Source organism: Buteo buteo, chromosome 9, assembly GCF_964188355.1.
Source record: "Buteo buteo chromosome 9, bButBut1.hap1.1, whole genome shotgun sequence".
NCBI classification, from domain to species: Eukaryota; Metazoa; Chordata; class Aves; order Accipitriformes; family Accipitridae; genus Buteo; species Buteo buteo.
Genome location: NC_134179.1, coordinates 30,645,808 through 30,664,327, shown reverse-complemented (window position 1 = coordinate 30,664,327; position 18,520 = coordinate 30,645,808). Strand labels below are relative to the sequence as shown.

Here is an 18,520-nt window from a genome sequence, read left to right as displayed (position 1 = left end):
AAATAGCTTGCCAATCAAGGTATACTAGATGGAGTATACTAGATGGAGTATTTTAATAGTTAGAATTGATTAAATGTTGAAATCATCCTAGGAATAAAAGATCAATACTAGGATGCAGAATTTTCAAGATGTTTCTGAAAGTAAGCAGCGAAGTAGCCTAGCAGTAGTAGTGGTACTAGATGGGTCACAGGTTGTGGCAGTTTGTTCAAGCTCTGCAGACCAGAAAGTGCTGTCATTTTACATATGTGCAAGCTGAGATGCAGAAAGTTAAATATAAGCTGGTCATGGCACCGTCAGCAAACAGAAATTACTTAATACTACCATGATTAGCCAAATGCAGGATAATTAGCTGGTAAATGCACATTGATTATTTTCTTCATTTTCAACTCCCTCAGTTCTAGTTTGTGTGTGTCAGGACACTGTCATGGGCAGAGGCTGAAGACCTGCCTGGTGCATGAAGCTGGTCCTTCAGATAAGACAAAAAATGCTTTAAAGGAAAAGTGGGAAGAGTTTTGACGAGATGTTTGTTGTTGTTTAATAGGAGGAGAGAAATGTCTCAGAATAAGTCACTGTAGCCAGTCATCCCTGATTGTTGAGTTTCTTAATAGCTGTGACATTGCAGCACGTTGTGCTCTGTCTGCAGACCAGTAACCTGAACTTCATGGGACCTGCAATAGGCAAAGCTGTGGAAGAGCAGTATAACTCATGTGCCGATCGCACTTTTCATCCCTGTTGTTTCAGACAATTGTCTTCTGGTGCTCCTTTCCTGGCCCTGTTCACTCTTTGGCTGTTAAGTATTTGATGCAATAGAAGCCTACGTTTATGCTAGCAAGTCTGCGATGTCTTCTCAGCACAGTGTGTTATGTTTTCTTGCCTTGGGATTATTACAAGCTGGCTGAATGTAGATAAACTAGAAGGCTGGCAATCTGAAGCCATCATCTGATCTTTCTTTGATGTCAAGAAATTTCTGTGGCTAAAAGAATCAAATCAAAATTTTCCATGTCTTCTCATAAAGGTTCAAGAAAATTACAAACTTTTTTCCTACTGTCTCCACCCCCATTTTATATGTATATGTGCAGTGTCTGTGTAAACTTCTCCTCTGTGCCTCTCATAGAAGTCACTGACTTCTGGAGTACAGCTTCTGCAGAGTAGTTCATGGACTTCAGGATTTTGTTCTGTGTGTTGTTTTTTTTTTTTTTAAATGATTATATGAATCCTTTTGGTTTTTTTCTCCCCATTGCCAATGAGATTTTTAGGAAGTATTCTGTCCCCTGATAATCCCATCAGTTTTGAGTGGTTTCCAAAAGACCCCTGGGGACTTTTTCTGCATCTCCTCTCTTTTATGCCCTACTGGCCATTGATACTTCATTCCTTGGGGGGGGGGGGGGGGCAAGTCCGTGGGTGTGCCACCTGGTTCATTGGGCAATTTGTCAGACCATTAAGGTAACTCATAATGGTGTTGACACCACTGTGTGAAAAAAAGAGTGAAATGGGGGGACTAGGGCTTGGGTCTAACTTCAAAACAAAGTGGATTACATTACCAGGTCTGATACATCTTATGCAGATGCTATAACTTGCTTTGTGGGGAAGGGGTCATATAAAGTAGTTTCTCTCTGCCGTTACAGTTGGTGTAGAGCTTGTTAAAATCAATAGAAGTCATTCCATCAGTCTCAGTGAGTGATGCCTGCAATCTTCTTGTAATGCACAACTAGGTAAATGCTGCTTATTTTTCTGTTGCTATTGCATAGAGATTATTGGACAATCAGAGCTAAGATAAAAACGCTGAACAGCAGTAGCAGCAGTCCCGTGCCAATGCCCTGGTGCTTCCACCATGGATCAGCCCAGGGGACGTGCAGGAGGAGTGACCGGTGGTTGTGTCGGGCTGACAGGCTTCACCCAGCCCTCAGCCCCCTCCTTGTCCTCCTCCTGGCTGCTCTCCTGGTGCACCAGATGTGCTCGCTGCCAGCAGCAAGTTTGTTAGTCAGGGGCTGGAATGCGTGGGATGACCAGGGAACGGTAAAGTATAAAGGGAATTTAGGAATTGAGCGGGGCTGGGACCTCTCAGATTTACATTAATTTATGTGCTACTGCAATATACATACCAAGCATAAATGCACACTGTGTTTAAAAGGGATTAAATGGTTAACTTCAAAATTCCTTGTGTGCTGAGCATGGTCTAGATGGTTTATAGCTGTAAGCATGCAAAAGGTTTACTTACAAAATTGATTTATACGTTCATTTATGTTCTTGAATATTGAGAACAGGCAAGGAATTAGCAGTGTTGCCTGAGCTGCACTAGCACATTTTTCACCTTATATGGAGAATTGCCTGTCACTTATCAAGCAGGGTCAGATTTGCTGTTATTGTCACATTCCTTAAAGTTGGAAGAAATCACATTTCTCTCACTAAAGAGTCAACTCGTAAGCTTATAGTTGTGTAGTTTGAATACTGTTTTTTCATCCAGGGGTTGTTGGGATGGGCAGCGCTTCTTCAGAAAACTAGCAGCGTGCAAATTTTCACTGCCGTGTTGCGGAGTTCATTCCTCAGCTCGGGTGGAGAAACTTAGATGCTTGCAAGGGAAAATATGTTTCTGTTTGGAGTCATCTGGAGTTCCTCCTGAGTGGCTCTTCTGGTCCTGAAGAACGCAACAGGAAGGAAGGTCTTGGGGAGCAAAGGGAAAGACCTGCAAATTGTGCACCCGTGGTATTTAAGGGGCGAGGGAGACTTCACTGCTTTGTGTTGTCTTTATTCCTGCTATGGTGGCTGGTGTTTGAATCAGCCTTTTCTTGGACTTGTTTAGACAGTGACTGGCAGCTGTTGGCTGTGAAGTCATCTACCTGCTGTGGAAATAGCTATGTCACAAATTTGTCATCTGAGTGTGAGGTTAAATAAGTGGAAAATACGGAAGTGGAGACAAATCGCTTGTTTAGTCACTGATATCTCACATTAGAGAAGCCAGACAAAAGACTGAAAAAATACTGGTAAGATTAAGAGGGTGATGATTATAAAATTCCCTTTTGTGATAGTGTGAAAGTACAGCATAGAAGTGCCAGTGAAGGCTATGATCGCTGAAATACTTGAATTTGGAAGGTGGGAGATCAGTATCAGGTCTGACTTAACCAAGTCTTTCAAATTAAAAAAAGAAATGCTTTCTGTCTGAAGTATTTCTGGGATTGTGGCATTCAACAGAGCAGTAAGTCTCACCTACTGCTGCTTCTTGTTTTTGGGGTATGTAGACCATTCTGAATTTTTACACCATGTGTTCCACCACTCTTGTGACTTGACTTTGTATTGTGATTGTAGAGATTTTTCTATGGTACTACTTGGGAAATGAAATACTTTAAAATGGTTGTGATTAGGTGCAATGATTAGAAAACCTGGCCTGAAATTGCTGTTGCTGATTTCACTTTCATGCAGATCCAGAAGAGTTAACTGGGAAAATGATACTCAGGTTTTTCATGCTCCATAAAGGCACTGTTGGCTGTATTTTTTTGAATAATAAGACGTAAAGAAGAATTCATGAGCCTAGGAACATTTGAAGCCAACAGAAACAAAAGGGTAGTTTATATGGCTAAAAACTTTGAAAAACCAACATTTGAAACATCTAGCCAAGTGGTTGCAATGAAGTATCTATGCAAGTTTGAGGGGGTAGGGCAAAAGATACGGACTTTTATTTCCTGTTTGCTTGTTTGTGGTTTTCCTATTCTTCCCCTTTTATGGCTCACTAGAAAAGAACCAGATTTCTTATCATGTATGGATATAAAAGATCTTAAACTACATATACTTATTTTTAGGACTCCACCCTTGGGCTTTGGATTTTGTGAACAGCTATTTCAGTAAATTTACATCTATATGGGGAAACTGGCAAACTGAATACTGTGCAAATCCATGTTTTAAAAAAAGCAATTGCTATTATAGAAGGTAAATGATATCATAAGAAAGCCAAGTAAAAAAGATTGCATTTTTGTTTGCTACTAAGGGAATGATCAATGCTTCCTGCTGGCTTTTGCACCCTGCAATTGGAGATTCTGGCATGCAAATGGTTTAAATAATGCTAGGTTTTGTGACTGGTTGGCGCTGTATAATACTGGGACTGGGGTGACTTAAATATACAGAGTGTGGGCCAATCCCAAAGTCCTTTCTCAGGCAGAACACCCACTGAAATCACATTTAAGTGTCGTCAGTGAAAGCTTTGCCAAAGAAATCACTATGGATTTGACCCCAAAGTTATTACTACTAAATTTCGTATGTAAGCCTTTCATTATTGTGTTTTTTAAGAACGGAGTACTCGAATGAATCCTGGAATTCATTATAATGTTAAGTTTTTACCAGGGTACCGGCCTCTTAAACTACATTTCCATTGGAAAAAAAATTTCTTCCTCTTTTGTTTTTTTTCTTTTTTTGTTGTTGCTCAAAAAGAGGTAGGAAAGATATTCTGTGGCTCAGATTTGTTTTACCCCAGGCAATCAATCTACTGAGGTGCCTAAATTAGGAGCTTGGTCTTCCAGCCTCTCCATGTGCACAGTGGAGAGGGTCATATCCAGAGGGGGTTTTGCTCAATGTCGTCTTCTGGCTGTGACTCTTCTACCCACCTACCCCTTTAGCCCCAGGGGTCATGTAGGGTGCACTGATTTAGGAACCCAGGCAGATGTAGTTGGTAGGTGAAGGACCTGCTGTGATTTGTGATATAAGCTGTACGTAATTTATGTCAAAAATCCTTTTTAGGAGTTAGTGCGTTGATTGGTTTTTTTCTTTCCTTCTTTTCTCCATGCATGATGGGGATTGGCGATAGAGCTGTGTCCTTTAGTATAGAAAATCCCATGTTGCAGCAGGACCCTTACGAGGTCTCTAGTCTCTCTTGCTCTTTTGCATGCTTTGTGTCTCTGGCTTTGGTCCCTTCCCGCAGGCTGCAGTTTCATGTCAGGTCTCGTGAAGCGTTTTGTGAGTCGTGATGCGGATGGACGGATTATATGATCCACAAACCCTTCAGACCAGATGTCTGTGGTGCCTGACTGCTTGTGGCAGGACTGGCTGAACCAGGTAGTCCCTTCCTGGCCTTGGATCCTAAGAGAGGGATTTTCAGCACAGAAATCTGGAGGTTTCATATTTCATATTGCTAAAACTGTGGTAATCCTACCTTCCCTGTTTAAAATATTGAAGCAACAGAAAGGGTGGGCCATTAGTGTTTTAAAGCTGATTTAATATTCCTTTACATTTCCAACTGCATATACAATATTATATATAAAATATGATAGATAACAGTGGTAGGAGTACCTTTAAGCATGCCTCCTGTACACTAACATCATATTTTCACCTGTGTTTAGTTCTTGCCAGCCTTCAGTCATACAAAAAATTTCCACAGGGTTTTTTCTGCTTCAGGCAGGAACCTCTTAGAAAGGTTTGTTTTCAACAGAAGAACTCCAACTGTTTTTAAAAGAATGCATGACAGAAAATTAGAGAGGTTTGTCAACTTTATTTAGCCAGCTGTTCCTTCAAAGAGTTGTTATACCTTCAGGGAGTAGAGGGGGGAGTTGGGGTGCTTTTTTGCAGCCCCATGGAAATTAACCCAGATTTGCCAACCGACCAGAGTTGGTGAAAATTGTTATCTGCACGTGCTTGCAAGAGCAGGCTGGGGGCTTGCTGATAAAATCTTTGAATACACCCACTTTACAGAACATGCTTCAACCCCACCAGCCTCTGTCTGGGCCTGGGGTGACGAATATGATGGGTGGTACCAAGCACCCGGCTGGGTAGCTCCATGGTTCCTGCTGCCTCTGCTTTGTTGGAAGAAAAGGTATCTGGGTGTTTAATAGTCTTCCAAATTCAATAAAGCTTTATGACAAGGCATACTTGAGACAATAATTGAAAAGCAGTTGCAATCGCTACTGTTTTACTAGTCATCATTCATGCAGTTAATTTCTGATGAAGCTGGGAGTAGAACTTATACTTTGGTCCGTATACCATGCTCAGGAGTGCCTAGGATGAGCGGCATGATGCCTGAAGTTTGGGAACAAGGTTTGAAAAATAATTTTGTGTCTTTGACCTTTCTTTCTCCCAGATTGCAGGGAGGGTCTAGGTACTGCCAGGTTTTAGGATTTTACTGATATGTCAGCATTTCTCCAATCAGAGTCTAAAAGCTTCATGTAGTTTGGGTTCCCTCCTCCCATGTTCCTCTTGTTCTTTCACATTTATAAAGGCATTGATAACTCTTGCTTCTCCCCATCTTAAGCCCTTTAAAAATACTCAGCTTGCTCAGAAGGCACAAAATACTCCTCCTAGTGGGAAGTGCTTTAGATCTTTGCTTTCTTGGTTGTGATCCCTGAAAGGCACCAGGAGATTTTCTAGATGGGAGAGTTTATATTTGGGCAGGTGAGGTGGAAAGGGAGAGGCAAGCAATTGGTAGCCTCTAGTGTTGGCCAAGTTAGTGGGCTAAGAAATAGCTCAGAATTGCAACAAATAGGTAATTGCTGGCTGAGTATAAATGACTAGGTTGTTTTTACAATCTTTCTGCTAATCTGTTGTGCTAACCATGATGAAGAATGATGTTTAGTCGCCCTTCAGATTTGCATTCACATTTCACAGCCAAAGGCGAATGTTACCATGGATGTCCTAGCAACCTGCAGCAGTCACAATACACCATTTAGCATTTGCGGCCTGTTCAGGCTATTAGGATATTCTGTAAGGATTGTTCCTTAGCGCTAAGACTGCCTGTCTCAAAGCACGCTCCCACCAACAAAAATGCCACTAATTAAAACTTGTGTGAGTGGAAATGTTATCATCAGCATCAGCTTTATGCTCTTCATTTGGAAAAAAACCAGAACAGTAGAATAGCTTTTTTCTTTTTTTGGTCCTGAACAGTAGCGTTGTTTGTGGGTCTTTCCTGGGGTATTCAGCCTGAGCTCTGACAGAGAATAATGTTGCTGTTGCTTTAAGCCCACAGTGTTGCTTTATATAGATATGGCCTGGTTTATAGCGTTGCTTTAAATACACAATAAGAGAGTTCATCTCCATTTCAGAAAAGGTTTATGACTGATCTCTGCCTGGCTAGGGATGTTTATTTTCTTAAGTTGCTTCACTGCAAAAATGTTTTGAAATTGAGAGTCCCAAGCTGGTGATGGGGCCTCGCTTGTGCTCTCTGCAGATCTAATCCCTTCAGAACTAGAAAGCTGTGAGTTTGTGATGGACCTCACATAGAACAGGCTAAATTCTGGTATTTCTGTGTCCCTTTCCCATCGGTCACCCTCTTTTTTTAAGTCTACATCTTTGAACTGACCTATGGGTGTTGGTAAGACCATCAGAAGCCTCAGTAAGATTTAGTTATCAGTCCCAGTCCTTTGCAATAACATAGGCTTGTTTTCTTTTCTCTATAACTTGTTGATGATGAAATAACCTTGAAATAAACAATTTTAGAAAAAACCTTTCCACCAGCAGGCATAATAAAAACAGAGAAGGGATTCACAATGGATTGATTCTGGCATGCTGATGCAGGATCAGCTTTCTCGCTTGACTTCTGCTGATGCCACGTATTGATTATGTATTAAGTTGACAGAGGCCAATGCAAGAAACTTTTCTAACCATATACCAGGAGTTCTGTGGGGCTGTGGTGTGTCCTACGTGGTAGCTTGTGCTTTGAACGTGAATAAATAATGCCAAGTACGGGAAGAAGCATACACAGGACCAGAGTTGATATGAAGCATGTAATTTAGAATGTGGAAAAGAAAGCTCTGCTCCTCCCTCCCTGCCCTGCCTAGCCTGGCTGTCCAGCCTGCCCCATGTCCACCCTCCTAATGTCACTTTCTGGTGACCAGGAGAAGGATTGGGCTTCTTCTGTACCTGGAGCTGAGTCACCAACTCTATCTGCCACCTTGCAGGAGACCTTCCTGGACCAAGGGAGGTGGAGCAGGAGGGTTATTTGCTTGAAATCACCTGGGGATCAGCCATTCATTCATTCTGTCCCTAGACCTGTGGGAAGGAGATGCCCCATCCCCCTTGATCACAGGGCAGTGGGCAAGGAGAAGGTTATGCCGTGGGGATGCTTTCTGTTCACGTGTAGAGACCAGGAGGTGATTTTCATGGAAAGAGAAAAGCTAGCCAGTCCTCCTTGCTGTTCAGAGCATCAGCAGACAGAATTGTGACCCTAAGGGCAGGTGAAACACGAGCTTTAGCAGACTAAGGGCCCTGTGAGTTGTGCACAGATACAATCAGGGAACGCTTACCCATTTTTCAGGGGTAAAAGACTCATGATCAGAGTAGGGTGTAGGCCAGCCTGCAGCTGGAGAAACTTTGAGAGCCTAAGAAAGAGTGAGGAAACCTTTTAAATAAGGTTTTCTCTTTGATCGTCTTCCTAGTTGGGACACTGAAACCACTCACTGGCTGGGAGTATACCTGGTTTCACTTGTGGTATATACATAATGCTGTGTACATTCCTGTCAAGTATCAGTGTTGTCCCTCATTGCTTGCCTGAGCCAACTAATTCATGATTGCAGTTCTTTGGCAGGGCTTTGCAAATGCGTATTGAACCTCCAGCCTGCGTTTGTTTATTTTGTAAAAACGCAATAATTCAAAAAAATTATATAGATGGCTATGAAATCCAAGGCAAGAATACGTAAGACTTACTAAAGAAGAAAGTAAAATAAAAAACAACTCAGAAGTTCAACACAGAAAGCTTGGGGTGGTTGTTGTTGTGTGGTGGGTGTTTGCTTTTTTTTTGAAGTTGAGTAAAGAGGAAAGCAGTTTAGTGCAGACCTAATTAATGTGCATTTCTCTGGGGTGGAGTGATCTCTGTTCAGTCACACCTTCTCCAGAGTAACTCAAGTGGATTAATCAATGATCATCTTTCTAATTAAACTGCTCAGTAGAGAGTTAGAGGCTTTAGATGATGATCGTTAGTTTTCTGTAGAACCAGTGAATTAAAGGTAAGTAATGTTAACAAGATGTTCCTTTTTCTCATGGGATCAGTCAAAGGTTAGGGAAAAGGTCAGCACTTCTGTTCATGTGCTGCCTCTGAAATGTAAATCATGAACAACAAAAAAATTACTTTCAAGTGCTGTCAGAAATCTATTCTGAAACTGGCAAGAAAGGCAGGGAAAGAAATGCCTTGGATCATCCCAGACATACGTACCTGCTTGGCTCAGTTTTACATCTGACAGAGCAGTTAGGGTAGATCCTGAAACTCTGCTCGGGAATGTGAAGTTTCCTGAAACAAGCACCCAGGCACAGGGAAGTGAAGTCCAGCTTTCCTTGTCCGGACAGCTTCTGCCTTCGGGGGAGAGCTGTACGCTGTGGCACAGGCCTGCCTTTGCGGCTGGCCCGTCGGATGCGCTCGGGAAATGGTCCCTTCCTGCGGACCTGAGGGTTTGCTGCCCGTGAGCAGAGCTGGAGCTCAGTGTGTCACTGGGCAGCTTCAACTCCCAAGAGTTGTGCTGCTGCTTATACTGAATATATGCTGAATGTGTGTGTCCAGGACGTCGGCACATTTTGAGTTGTTCGATGGGGCTGAAAAAGTTGTGGGTTCCCCCTGTGAGCAGAAGCAGCTTTCCATGGTATTACATCTGATCTGCAGACTATTCCCAGGTTTCTCCATGGGAAAGGGGAGGGGTAGAAATCCAAGAAAATCACACGCAGCGAACTGATGGACTGTTGCAGAAAGCTACAACAGCTGCCGAAGGCATTTCTCTGGTTGTTGTTTGAACATAGACGGCACAGAAGAAGTTAAAAATCTCTCTCTGGTCTGATGATTGAGAGGTCAAGGTCTGGATGTATATACTCTGCCTAACTATCCTGGAGAGCTGTTTGCAGTGCTCTTTATAGGAGGCCACTGTGCTGTTGTTAGATTGGCTACAAGCAGATAACCCTTCAGGGGAGCCCCTTGTTCAAGTGTCGCCTCTCTCATTCCTTCTTGCCAGACCCATTGAGGTTTGGTAGCATCTCATAGATTCCTTTCAACATCGGAGATGTACTACAGCTGGAACGAATGGAGGTGTTTGTAGAGTTGTGTTCCTGAATTGCTCAGTACCTGGTGGTCATATGCTGGCTTTAACCAGGGTCTACAGTTTGTACTGAAGATGTCTGGCAACCCAACAAAAAAACCCCCCAACCCAAACAGTTGGTGTTTGCTCTCTGCTCATGCAGGTAGCACCTGCCCTGAGTTTGTACAGCCCTTCTCAGATTGTGACTGAGGAACTACATCTGTGACTTGAATGTTGTTATTGAGTGTATAATGTAATTCACTCACTTTACAACAGAGCTGGAAGGGCCCATAGTATCTTTGTATTCGTGTCTTTACTTCACTGCCATACCAGCTAGCCATTTGCTGGTGTTTATTTTTGTGTAGCCCCCTATTCAGCAGGAAAATGAAAGTGTGAGTACAGTATTAATGACAAACTGAAGTTCTGGTACCATAGCACTTTACTGTCTAATCTGTTCTGTTAAGACATTCACAGCTATGCCTACCTGTCTGTCCTTAACTAAATGGCAGAGCCTATGGTGTTGTATTTGCTATGTTTAGTGCATGGGATTTTGTCATTGCTAGTATACAGGAGGCTAGAATCTCAATCTGGGATGCATGAGGTTATGTGACTTACTTTAGTATAGCAGTTCTTTGCCTTAATTACTACTTTCTCTTCTTTATCCTTCTCCCTTTTTTTTTGATGCATGAAAGATTATTTCAGATTGATTCCTTCAGAAGTGCTTTGCTCTTGGTAGAAGATTGATGAGAATCCTTGGTATTAAAAGATTTTTTTTAGGAAAGGGGAAAGAGGAGTGTTGCAAGATCACTGGTGTAAGGTGCCAGTTTCCTCCTAGCCTGCTATAAAAAAAATACTTGAATGCATAAAGCTCTGTATGTCCGCAGCAACATCCTACCCTTTATTTGGAGGCCTATAGATTTTCTTTATGTTAAACCTTATACAGGACTGTGCAGATACAGGGAAATGGGTATCACAGAGCTGGCAGAGCATTGCTGGGAAGTTTATATTCACCGTGGCAAACTTCCTTCAACATTTGATGGACTGTTTGCAGGGGAGCATCATGACCTCTCTGAGAGGTAGCTTGCTGGGAGTGCTGGAAGCACTTCAGAAAACCTGGCCCTCTTCCCTGGCCAGGAAGTTTTCTTCAAACAGAGCAGGATATCGTTCTTAATAAGTCTCTGAGTAAGACCTGACTGGTAGAGAGTTCTTGTATTGCTTTGCCATAAATTGGTTCTTTTATATCAAAAGTCGTACACCATCTGCCTGCTATAAATGTTGTGCTCTCATTTCTGCCCGTTCTTGTCCAGATTGAAATGTTTTAGCTGTACACTTACAAATCTGGGATGACTGAGTGTTAGTACCATGAGGTCACCACGGCTGTAATTAGCTAACAGCCAGCTGCATTTCCCCTATAGTTATGGGCCAGCAAAAATCCAGGGGAGTCAGGTTTGCCATGAGGGCAGAGTTTAACTCTACATTGTTGAAATTACATGTATATACTGACACAGATCTTGCATTTAGCATCATACTAGGTCTCACTCCATGTCTATCAAAGCATCAGTAAAGAAGCCCCGTCTGTGAAGAGCTGGAAATGTGGTTCCAGCAGGAAAGGGAAAATGCCTGAGCAGCTCTTTGCAATGAGCTGGAACATGGGAAGAAAAAGGGCTCTTCTCAGTTCAGGGATTGTGCAATCCAGCTGGTGAAAGCAAGCTACTGTCCAATTTTTTTGAGTCTTAGTTGCTGGAGGTTGGGAACTGGGTACCATGGCGAAGGAAACGCTGTGTCTCTTTGAGGAGCGAATCCATGCTGTGCCACTGTGTAGGAAAAGTAGGTATGACAAAAAAATACACATCAGGCACGGTAGCAGCGCTGTGAACTTTGTGACAGAATGCACCTGTGACACACGGGTCACGGCAGTGTTATCTGAACGCCATCATTGTGGCACTGCAGCGCTTGGCTCTGTCTCTCTTACAGCGATGACGAGGAGGGTTTTGGTGATCTGTGCTCTAAATGTTCTGTGTAGATAGATACATACCCTTCCCCAGCAGCAAAGCAAGTCTCTATTTTGTATTTAGAACATTATAAGTGGTTTTATAGTAACAACTAAGAAAAATATTACTTACGCCTTATTACTCATGTTTCCTCTTGGGTGTAACTTGCAGCCTGATACTGCTCTTTACTTTGCTGGCCCATTGTTAATTTGTCCCTTTTGTATGGTGGTTTTGCAGCTTGTGTTATTTGCTATTTTGTCTGCATTTTATTTTAATGGGGCAGCCTTTGTTTTCGGTGAAGTCAGTTTGGGACTTCGCTCTAATTCCACTGAGTAATCTTATAAAAAGAAAACTTCGAGTACTATGTTGCCCTATTTGTATGCTTGACAGCTTTAGATGGAGGAGTAACCCCTAGTTTCTATTTTACATGTTTACATGTAACATTTTAGTTGAGCACCTGTTTTGTTGTATACTGACTCCATCACCAGGCTTTTCAGTAAGATCTGCCTTTTGAAGCATGGGTACAATAAAATTCTTGTGTTCATTTTAATTCTGTGGTATGTCAGTTTAACTGTTGTAGAACTAAGGAAATTTTTATGACAAGGTGCTGTGTGCTGCGAAGAAGCTGTTGAAAATCAGCTGTGCCAATTTAAACATCACAGAAAATATTGTAATACAGTCTGACACTTTGTAGCATGAAAACGACAGACTTCGTAGAGCACAAAGTTCTCCTTGCCAGCTTTTGGGAGCTCAGTTAAACACCATCTTCTGTGTATTCGCATTGAACAAGAAGAGCAGCTATGTCTTCTGCCTTACGGTTTGCAGGTGGTGTGGGCAGAAGAGCAGCTGGTTACTCCGTACTGATCTGCTCAAAAGCAGTGGCTGGCTTTTCAGAGCCTGGCTCGGCTGGTGCAAGGAAACTTCCATGGGAGATCTTTGTAGCTGAAGGGTGGCTATTTTGCAGAGGTCCTGGCTGGGATTTGATAGCCTGTCCGGGCCTGGGATGCGAGAAGCTTTAAATAACCTATGGGAATGGGCCTGAAGGTGCACTTGCATGGAACGCAGTCCTGTTGTGGTGCAGGCACTGTTCACGGTTGGTGCCACCGCTGTAGAAAAGGGACTGTGATGGTGCTGGCCCATTTCAAGCTGCCTTTCCTGGTTGTGTGTTTCCTAGATAGAAACTTGGACAGCTTAAGAAAAACTCCTCTTGAGGCATGTGTTTGTAATGCATTGCATTACCGGTTTCTAGCTTCACTTTGTATATAGAGAGAAGTTTTTAGCCGCTGCACGTGAGCGGTCCGCGCAGAACGCCTAAGTGAGGTATGAATTGAGTGGAGATGTTTCTAGCTGGTTTTTTTGCATGCGAGTTGTTGGCTTTGCATGGGAGAGGTTAATGACTTAGTTGGCACTGGTTCAGAACAAAACTTATTTCTAATGTATCTAGGGATACATGTGTTAACAAAACAGTTGTTTTTTTGTTGGTTTTTTTCAGATTGCCAGTGCTACAAAAATAGAGACTTCCAGCAAAAAAGTCTTCAGCTTGTGAAGTGGCAAGGGCAGTGTTGAGAATATATGCTACCCACCTTCCGTGCTTTCACCCCAGGATGCAGAAGGAAACAAGGCATGTGAAGAGCAAATAAATTATGCAAGGTTTGTTTGCTTTTATTTTGTTGGTTTGTTTATTTCTGAATATAGAAATTGGTTTATGAAACAGTTATAGGCCAAGGTCCAGGAACAACCAGCTTAGAATTCGCTTTAGTCCCTGGTTCTTAACGTATCGTATTGGCTGGGTGCCTTTGAGGTTTTAGAGTGAACACCAGGACTGGGGGAAACGTAGGCTATCTGAATTGTTTCTCCTGAGGCATTCATCCAACTCTTAATGCCTCTGACTTCAAAATAGTTGTATTTACAAAACTTCAGTCCAGACAAGCATCCAAATCTGTAAATAGCATAGGTGCAGTTTTCTATACTTAAGGAGGGAGAGGGAGGGGTTTAGGCTTTTTCCTGCCCAGCTATTAAGAGTGTTATGATGTGGTAGATGCCTGTCTATCAAAGGAGAGGGAATGGATGAGCAGTTTCTGGTGTAGACTGCACTGTTCCAGAATTAGACAGAAAATTACTAGCAAAGAGATGCCTTACTCCTGATGTCTCACTGTCCCCAAAGGACAGAGCGGTGTTAAAGTCTAATTCTGGCGATCATCAGATGTCTTTCTGCTGTAGTCACAAAACTTAGGCATGGCATAAAAGAGAGACAGACACTTTGGTTGAGGGTTTGAAAGACCTGGTACCACTGAGCTTATGGGAGGGCAGGTTTCCTCCACCCCCTGTAGTTTTTTCATGTGAAGTAAAGGGGTTGATTTGGAGATTTTAAAAGACTTAATCATGATGTCTTATAAAAGGGTGATGAGAGTGTTCAACTTTTCATTATTTTTTAATTGCTTCAGCATTGTTTGCTGTTACTAATTGAAGAAATCCCACATTGTTGTCAATACTGTGCTGCCTGCTACACCATATGTGCTATTAGTTAACATAAAATCCAGACGCATTGGGGCTTTGTAGCAGGAATCCACTGTGCGCAACCCTGACAAAGCCACCTTTTAGGAAGTTTAGGCCTATGGGCAGTTCTGCACATCACAAAGTCCTAGGGAGCAGGGTTGGACCTCAACTCATCCAGTTCATCCTCATTCCCCAGGAGTTTGTCTGATGCGATCTTAAGCACATCCACTGGCCAGGGCTGCAGTTTCAGAGGGATTCGGTCTCATCCCGTGCTAGGACAGGGTTGCTCTTCTTGCCTGACAAAATACTTTGGGGTAAAATTATGCTGAATAAACAAGGGAACTCTCCAAGCTGCAGGTTTTTTTTCTGACTGACATACACCGGACAGGTGAATCTTAGAGTGGATTGTTATATGATATTCAAACAGTTAAAAAAAAAATATTTTCAGTTTCCTTTGTAACTTACTCATCTTTTATAAAATCAGTATATAATGGAGCATTGCTACATTTTGTAATGACTTTATAGAGTTCTGCCACTTGAAAGGAACTTAGGGTGCCAATGCCACAGAAGTAAATATGCACAAGCTCTGCAGACATTTGCTGTTGTTTGGTTAGCAGAGTATTTGGCCCACTTTTCTAAAACAGGCAGGTTATTTTTAATGCTACTTTATGCATGCAGGATATATTATAAAATGAAAATAGATTTGCAGGAGTGATCAGCGTTATGTTAAACACAATTACAACAGTCTAGAAGCTCTTCTGAATTTTGGAGCTTTCCCTCCTCAGAAAGGTTAAGTAATACAAACAACCCCCAAATAGTCAGCTTAACTGATTTTGATAAAAGGACAGCTGTGATGCTGTGCCATTGCGATGGATGCAACTAGACTTACTGTTCCAGCATGTTGTGCCATGCTCTATTGCCTCAGGTTAAAAGTGTCACTGAGATTTTATGCACTGCAACACTCAAAAAGTCTTAATTTGTCATGTTAGTCGATCTGTTGGGGGCTTGGGTTTTCTGTGTTTGTTTGATCTGTATTGGTAAAAGGAAGTATTGGACCTGATTCTAAAACTTAATGAGACTAACGTCTGTTGGGGTGTTGGGACCCACAACCATCAGAGCCTTCTGGTGGTTTTTGCCATGTTTCAGTGCTGTGGTGTAGATGCACAATTTATTGCCTTGCAAGTTCTTCAGCTTTTTAGTAGTCAGTACGTTTTGTTTCATTTTGATTGTGATCACCTGCAGCTTTCCAAAAAGCAGTGAAAACCCCGAGCGAGTTTGTCACTGGCAGAAGGTGAATTTGAGAACCATGTGAAGACATGGAAGAGAAAATTACGGCATATGGATTCCTAATGATAAACATACCAAGAGCATGCTGAAATTATAAAGCAGTGAGGTGCATTAAAGCATTAATTTGCATTTTGGCTTAGGCGTAGCTGCATTTTTGGACTATCCCTTTAATTCTGCTCTTTCAATTACCTGCTGACCGGTTCCTGGGGTGGAAGCAGCAGGAGCTGGGCCTGCAGCAGTTCCCTGACGTAGTGGTTTCTATCAGGCAGAGTAATGGGACTCCTAAGGTTACCTTGAAACCTGGGGTCTCCTGCTGTAGACCAGCAGACTCACTTGAACAGGAATCTAATTAAAAAGTCCAAGATATTGAATAAAGCTCACAAGTGCCATCTGTTCAGTTTTACAACCTGAAATCACTTGGTGAATCGCAGTAACAAGTTTGAGTGTTCCTGCGTTTATGTTGCAGCTGAATTTTGTTACAGCAGCCAGCCTGTACAGGCAGAGCTGTGCAGATTCTGTTAGTGCTAATAACAGCTTGGACTTCGTTAAGTATTCCAGGAAAGTATGTTCTGGAGATAGAGGTGGTTTAAAACTTAATCTCATGAGGAAGGCATTGGTGCCCTTCAGGCCCTGTGCTGATTTACCAGCTTAGAGTGTGCTTGGGAAGGGGCAGCACATGCTGGGCACTAGGAAGGTACCTGGCAAGGTGCCATTCCTTGGGCTCTGCAGGATCGAGCCCTTCCTGGCTGGCTGGGGTTCCTGCTGGATGGAGGCACATGGATCGTTCCCTTTGTAGGGCAGTGGGCTCTGGTTCCCCAGGTCTGAGGGCTCCTGGTTCTTGCGACCGAAGAACCTGCTCGTTGCACGTGGGCTTCGAAGTGTCGCTCTGCCTTTGGGCACCCCTCAGAAGACATCAGCGTGGACGCCCATGCTACACACTGGCTCTCAAGTTGCTCTGGAGAGTGATTTGTTGTGCACGCGTGAGGCGTAGAAAACCTGAGTTAGGAAGACAAGCTGGCTGGTGTGAGATACAGGCGTGCTGAAGGTGGTAAGTGTGAAGTACCTATTCATCTGTGTTCACGTGGGATCTTCAATGGTGGTATAGCCTGAGGAAGACAGACACCTGATTTTTCAGAGGAGCCTCTTTTGAAGCAAAGCTGATGTATAATTGAGATAAGGAGGTCACTGTGTGCTTACTTTAATAGCTGTTTAATTGTGGTCCAGCATTGCTGGCATATGCAGTAAGAATGTGAACTCAGATATTTGATTAAGATAGGATCATAACTCCACCTGTAGACTCTTGCAACAAATTGTTCCTAGGTTAAAGTAATTAAAAACAAGGCTTGGTTCTTTATCTCCTTTACAAGTGAAAGTCTTAGTCATGGGGTTGATTGGATGAGAAAATGCCAAACAAAAGTTTGTAGACCCTGAAGGAAAAAAGCCCAAATTTGTGATAGAATGATCAGGAAGCTAATCAAATGTGAGGAGAAGAATACACACCATTGCATTCAGGTAAACCATGGAACAGAGCAATCTTAAAAACTCTTTCGATAACACATAGTGTTGGTACCAACAGTGTACATTCAAACTTCATGTGAAACAAGGTAGGGACGTGGTAGAAAGAAGCTTTGTGGCTATTTGGGCAAGCCACTGTGACTGAAGTTCAGCCATAGTGTACAAGAGGAAAAGTGCAAAAAAAGGCTGAGGAAGCAGAAAAAAACATGAGTCTACTGGGGGAAGCCTTGTGGCCTGCTGTTTAACCTCTGTATTCAGGAAACATTTTTTTATTGACAGGCAACAGTGGATAAACTCAGTAAAACTGAGTTACTGATTTCTTAAAAAACCAATCTGGTGTATGCATTTTTTGCAGTGTAACCTAGAAGGAATATGTAAGGCCCTAAAGACTTCAAGTTGAGATAATGTTCCTATTGTCAAAGCTGGCTAGCTGTTGTTACTGCCTACCCTTATTTTCTAGTCGTACTTTAATATCCCTGATGCCTTGGTGTTCTCTGTCACTCTTGTCCACCACTGCCCCAGAGCTCAACTGCACCGGCAGCAGGGATCGTCAGCCTTACTAAAGATGACACCAAAAAGTTAGGCATACCTGACAAAAAAATTTAGTGATACTACCCCTCCAGCCACAGGGCAGCTCTCCCTGTTACATATATCCAGTTTGACACTTGTATAAGCTGGCACTGCTGGCAGGATGCTGTGATGAAAGGAGTGAAGTGGCACCTTTCCCCCATGGAGCTGGTGGGGTGCGCAATGGGAAGGGCAACACAACTTCCCGGGGGAACTTGGGGTGCTGACCCTCGGCCCTGCTGGGATAGCTGCCTGTGTGCCCACTCTTGCCCTGTGGCCAGCGAGTTTTAGCTCGTCTGTCGTGCTGGAGAGCTCGCCCCCTTTCACTGTAACGTGAGGTGGCAGGGAGGTAGTGTGTGTAGGTAACGCAGCTGGTACGCAGTAAGCATCACCCCAGGTTTTTCCTGGAATGTATGGCCAGGCCTTGAGCAGAAAGGGTGGTGCTCTGTGTGTGAGCACAGAAGCAGAAGGAGCATTTGTGTTTATATTTCTCCGAGAGGCACTTCAGCTGAGCTGGCTGTCAGTTGGGGTCATCACTGTTCTCCCACCTGAGCCTTACCGCTGTCGTCAACAGGCTACGGACATCCCTGCTCGAGGGTCTGACGGCTGCTGCTTTTTGTCTGCTCAGAGATGAGCTCGACTGCTGGGGATGAGCTCTAGTTTCTGCTCCCTCTTTCCAGTGTCCTGTGAAACTTT

At 43.1% G+C, this 18,520-nt stretch overlaps 1 protein-coding gene across 4 annotated transcripts in view; it reads left to right on the top strand.

Moving 5' to 3' along the window:
• Window positions 1-18,520, top strand: part of TIAM2 (TIAM Rac1 associated GEF 2) — a 175,320-nt gene that overhangs the window by 19,078 nt on the left and 137,722 nt on the right. For all 4 annotated transcript variants that reach the window (XM_075035945.1, XM_075035948.1, XM_075035942.1 and 1 more), the window contains exon 2: window positions 13,452-13,609. The gene's annotated coding sequence lies outside the window, so the exon portion shown is untranslated. The remainder of the gene's footprint in view (window positions 1-13,451; window positions 13,610-18,520) is intronic.